Source organism: Astyanax mexicanus, chromosome 2 (assembly GCF_023375975.1).
Source record: "Astyanax mexicanus isolate ESR-SI-001 chromosome 2, AstMex3_surface, whole genome shotgun sequence".
In the NCBI taxonomy this organism is placed as follows: domain Eukaryota; kingdom Metazoa; phylum Chordata; class Actinopteri; order Characiformes; family Acestrorhamphidae; genus Astyanax; species Astyanax mexicanus.
In genome coordinates, this window is record NC_064409.1 from 11,754,168 (window position 1) to 11,760,167 (window position 6,000).

Genomic DNA, 6,000 nt, shown 5'->3' on the forward strand with positions numbered 1-6,000 from the left:
CTATTAAATATTTTAGTTAATTGGTTAATTGGATTTATTTGCTGTATAGATTTTAGAGTAGAATATTGAAGTCTTATTTTCTGTGCATTACAGACAGAAAAACAGCATTCCCTCATTTTTTTCATCTCTGCAGATAAAAAAAAGATTAAAACTAACATTTTATGGACTGTAACTTTGCATGCAATCATTAATTGTTATGTTTAAGTTTACATGGTCATAAATTTTGTGTAAAATATTTTCAAATATACACAATTAAGTAACAATATTTTCTTCCTTTTTACACTCACTGTCCAACTTGTAACTTAACTTTAACTTAGCTCCACTGGCTGAATCTCTCCCTTGTATCAAGTTAGGAAGAGTTAGAGTTAGTGTCCCATATCAATCAGATGATGGAGCGTAAAAAAATTAAAAAGATGGAACTGTGGGAAGAGCAGTCTGGTAAACATGTGGTTGTTCTTATCTTATTGGATTATTAATACAGAACGATATTTAAAAGTGCAGAGAGCCTCTCCACAACCTTAAAAGCTTAAACAACTTGTACCAAAACAACACGCAGTAACATATCATGTACTACTGCAGTGCTGAGAATGACCCACTATACAAATAATACCTGCTCTGGGGTGGTGCAATTAAGTCCTGACTTTTAAAGAACGAACAGGGTCAAAAAAGAATAATAACGTATTCAGAGAAACATATGAATTATGGAACTACAATGTTCCTCTTAGATGCTCAGTGTAAAACTTTTTGCATAATATTCTTACTGTTTTTTATATTCTATAATGTATTTGAAAATATACATTTATATAAAGGAAATTATATGTTTAGTGCAGATTGATTTGGGTTTTATGGACCATGGTCTCTCCTCTGAGGTTATGCTAACTAGGCAGAAGCTAATTATAGCAATTGAAAAAGTGACATAATGAATGGATTCCCCTTTAGTATGTTCACACCCTCCCCCACTCTCGTTCTGACTGTAGCTGAAGGAAACCCATAATCCACCACTTAAATTTTAGCTTAATGATTCATCTACTATCAAGTAACTACTAGCCTTTAATTACAGTGAAACTAATATTTAAGTTAGAAAGTTAAGGTAATATGCAGTTGATAAGGCCCAACAGATTGCTGAGACGTTTTGGCCCCAACTTCTAGACGTTATTCCCTTTTTTTTTTACAGAGCCTGATGACGTTTTAGCATTTTCATCAATGTCAACATTGTTCAGAAGGTAGATTATATTTTATTCAGGGTAAAATATGGATTCAGTCTCATAACTCATAAATGTCTTACAACTCTCTCCTGCTCTGCGTTTCTCCCCTCTTTCACTCACTCTCTCTCACACACCGTAGCTGCTCAAGTTTGGCAGGTTGTAATCGATTAACACCAGTAAGCTGAATTTACTACTACAGAGAGAATAGGATTCAACAATCTGAACCCTAGGAAAAATCTATTTTGCATTGATGTTGACTTTTTTTAAGTCAACAAGTACTTGAATATGCATTATATTGCCGTATTCCCTCACACTCATGTGTAGGACGCAGCATCTGTGAAACTTCTTCAATACTAAATGTTCCACACTCAACAAATCAATGATATTGAAAGTGACTGGGAACTTTAGCAACTTAATCTGTTAACGTCGCTCTGTCATTCACTACAGACCCCCAAGCTCCATGGAATAGATTTCCATGGCCGAGCAGCTCCATTCAACCCTTACATCACCAAACGCAATGCAGATAAGTGGATACTTTTGGAAATTTAGTGTATTACACAAAGAGCAATCTGTAATTAAAGTTAAAAAGATCATAAAAAAGATTACAATTAAGACATACCTAATGAAGGTACAGTGATTTCAGCAAACATTCATTGTGAAACTATTGACACGACTCATGCTCTTCAGTCTGATGGAAATCCAGGTATGATTAAGTTTCATTTTCTCTAAAGGAATACTTTGTGATGTTGCTCACTATCACTGCTTTTCTGTCTACTGTGGGACAAACTGTCTGATTTAATATTTTAAATATAATTCTAATAAATCTGAGGTATCATGAAAGTTATATTCCATGGAGAGCCTGCATTGAAACACTGTTTAAAAAACTCAGAAAGTTAAATTATACGGAGAAGAATGGTGTGTCAGGTGTTAATCAGAATCTTAACTAGTGACTCATTCTGATCAGTGGAACATTTATAAATTATGCAGTACATAAATTCAATTTATTTTTTATTTTGTTAAAATCACCCAAATTCCTATAAATAGTCAAATAGTTATATCATACACAAGTATAAGTGAGGAAAACTGTATATAATGACTTGATGAGAAGACAAATTAACTGATTACGCTTACAGTAACTTGTTACGCCCTCGCTATGTTTTCCTGTGTTTTCCCCGTTTCCTAGTGTGTTTCTCTAGTACTTTTCCTTCACGTGTGTGTAATTTGTAGCTCCGCCCCTTCCCCAGGTGTTCAGTGTTTCTTGTTCCTATTTATAGCACAGTTTAGCCGTCGGTCTTTGCACCTTCCCCCGTTGTCTGTCACGTCACGTTATTGCTTTCTCCACGTTTCATATTTACTCGCTCTTGTTTATTGTCATTCACGTTATTTCTAGTCACGTTTATTTCCTGTTTGTTTCTTTGTTTATTTTGTATATATTTACGTATTTATCCTTTGTATATATATCCCTAGCCCTGTTTGTTATTATCTGTTTTACGTTTATCCCTGTTGTATGTTTATGTACATAGATATATTCGTTATTCCCCTGTTTGTTTATTTGTTATTTATTAAAGTATTGGTCTTACCCGCATATAAATCCGCCTCCCGTCTCATCCCCGCTTTACATAACTGATCTCAGTTACTGTCAAAATGTTTTGAAATGTGTTGCAGCTGAAATTATGTAAAAATGTATTTGTACTGCATTTTTATCAGTTTAATTTTAAAGTCTTTACCTGTATTTTGTTTTCTGAAAAAAAAACCTGACAAAAATTTTTTCTCATTTCTTTTAATGAGTCTTGATTTTACATTAATGCATTAATAATTTATTGTAGTTAATAGGAAAATTCACTGTGATTTTATAAAAAACATATGGTTGTTATGCAGCTATATCACTGTTTAAATACTGTTTATAACTGCTAAAATATGCAAGATAAATGACAAAAACTGCAATTATCTGTCACACCTGCTGATGGAAATTTTCTTACATTTTCTGTTCTTTAAAAACCTAACAATTTCAAAGTTTTGTCACTGTTGTGTCTTGCAGTACCATATTTTTCACACTATAAGGCGCACTTAAAATCCTTTAAAAAAATGTCCAAAAATCGTCAGTGTGCCTTATAATCCAGTGCATTTTATGTATGAAATCTACTAGTCAGGTTGTAAGGAGCAGTAAAGCCACTCCACTGAAGTACAGAGTTATACAGGAGTTTCAGTTTAGTTTTCCAGCACTGAGGCAGGAGCAGTATTAGCATATTAGCACTGCACTAAGCGCTAGCTCTTTTGCCGTTCAGAGGTGTGTATTATTGGCCTGTAGCCTGCTGCTAACCGCGGTTAGCACTGGTGGAGTAGCATTAGCATTAGCTGCAAACTGCACTAATTGCTAGTTCTCTTGACATTCAGAGGCGAGTATATCAGACTATAGCCTGTGCCTTTACCATGTTAAAACTTGGGATAAACAGCTAGCTAATATCCCCCTGGCTTACCAGAACACCCAGGGTTCCTCTGTATAGCGCTGTTATTAGCACTAACTGCGGCTAGCACTAGCAGTTAGCTGCTAATGCTGGTGCACACAGCCTTAGTGGAAATCAGGTAATCTAAGTTTACAGCAAGTAAACGGTAGCACTTTACACCCCCAAATAAACAAATTAACAACAAGATTAACAACCAGTGCTCACTAGACTTTAAAATATTTTTTTTTATTATTACAGCTTTGTTTACTTAACTTTAAGTAACTTTAAACTGCTGATTTAGAAGGAAAACATGACCCCACCCCTGTTCCTTACTACTGTCACATAATGCACCTTATAATCCAATGTGCCTTATGTATAAAAATAGTCCAGAACATAGACGTTCTTTGATAGAGCGCCTTATAATTCGGTGTGCCTTATAGTGCAAAAAATATGATACTTAACTTTTTTTTTTGTCTGGCAGATTTTTTTTAAAGTGTACATGAAACCAGTAAAGATAATGTAACAAAAGTGTAGCCTCATGGTAAATAAAGAAATAATGAAGTGCCAAACAAGTGCCTGGTTAATAAATCTGTATGACCGAGTCAGGTTTGATACATGGGTCCACAACAACACAAAGGGTTGGAGCTTCTGCAAATGGAGTGAGCAGTGAGTTCTTTAAAGCGACAGCAAGAACCTGTCATTCCGGCGATGAACAGCAGCTCGGACTTCCTGGGGTTGAATTTTAGGTGATGTATAAAAGCTTTATTTCATCCGAAAAGTGCCCAGATGCTGTTTTACAAGTTTTCCTATTATGGTGGGTTGATTGATAGTTAGCATCACAGGGGCTCGCAGAGAAGCTACATAGCATGGCTAACAGGGTGCGAATGCTTATATCACTTGTCATTTTTGTATTTTATTTAGTAATGTTTAGTTTTTATAGAGTTCCTGTTCATGTCCTGCTGTGTGGTGAGAGATGGACAGCTAGGTTAGCTTTAGCAGATATTTTCCCCATCTGTTCTTCATCGACCGACGTTTCCCAGAGTGACGCTTTCCCTGAGCAGCACTTCTCGAGCTGTGTTTTTCTGAGCTACGGTTAGCTTTTAGCTTAGCACCTGCTCGTTTCCCTGGCTTTTGCTTCCTGTCTCGCCTTCTCATCTTTTCTTCTGGTGACACTGGCACGGCCAAAGTCAAGTCAAGACCTAGGTGTAAACAAACAAACAAACAAAAAAAAAAACAGTAAGAGCCATATAAAAAAAAAATACACCCATTTAATCCTAACAGGTGAAAATGATGATTATTATAATAACTGCTGGGGACAAAGCTTATCACCTCGTGAGACACAAAGTCCAAGGGCCTGTGAGTATGCCACCGTTATCCAAGAAAAAGGGAAGTTGCCTCAATAAGCATTTTTTTCCTACAGTGCCGAGAGTCAAGCATTTTTCCTTATTAAAGAAACCACTTCCTTTCCATGTTTTACATGGAAAACAGAGCGCCTTACATTTGAATAAAGTTATAAAGAGGTAGAGACTTTGTTTGGTGTATCATGGCGGACTTTCCTGTCCAGGGAATTGAACCGTATTCTGGCACAGGGAAGGCAGTGTTGTTATCCACTACAATAGACCGATTAATTTACTCTAAAGATTAGTTCTATGATATTTTGAAGGTCATTTAGGAAAACTAACAACCATTTTTACACCAAAACAATTTAAGTAGACTAGACTCTGTAGAGTATTTCATGCATGTATCTCCTCTCAACCTCTTTTTCCCCAATGCTATACGTCATCAACAACTCATCCAATTTGCACAGATTTGCATATTCTAATGTTTAATATTATTTACTATTGAACTGATTAACATGTAAAAGCTGTAAAATGGTGCAATTTTTTTATTTTAAAAAGTGTTCAGGTTTGCTTTTTTGTTTGAATACATGTTTGGTTTTAATTGAACAGGCAGTACTGCAGTTAGACTCTTAAGTCATTTATTTAATTGAATTGAAAAATAAAATATTATGTTAAGGATAAATACATGCGTAAGAAAAAACAACAATAAATGACCCAAGCAAACAGTTAAATACTGTGAGTAATGTCAAATACATGGAAGGCAAATTCTTAGGAACCAGTAATGCTAAGTCAGTAACCTGGCACTGGGTTGTTTTTTCTGTACAAAGCACTGTAATTATTGTTATTGAAAAGTTAGTGGTTTATGTTAATAAACACAGAGTTCTCTCACAAACTATTTGCGTTACATATTTAATGATGTTAATGAACCAAGTACACATATTAAAAATAACAATAATAATCCTAACAAACACAGTAGGGTTTCAGCACCTGCAGTTCTCGAACCCCAGCTAT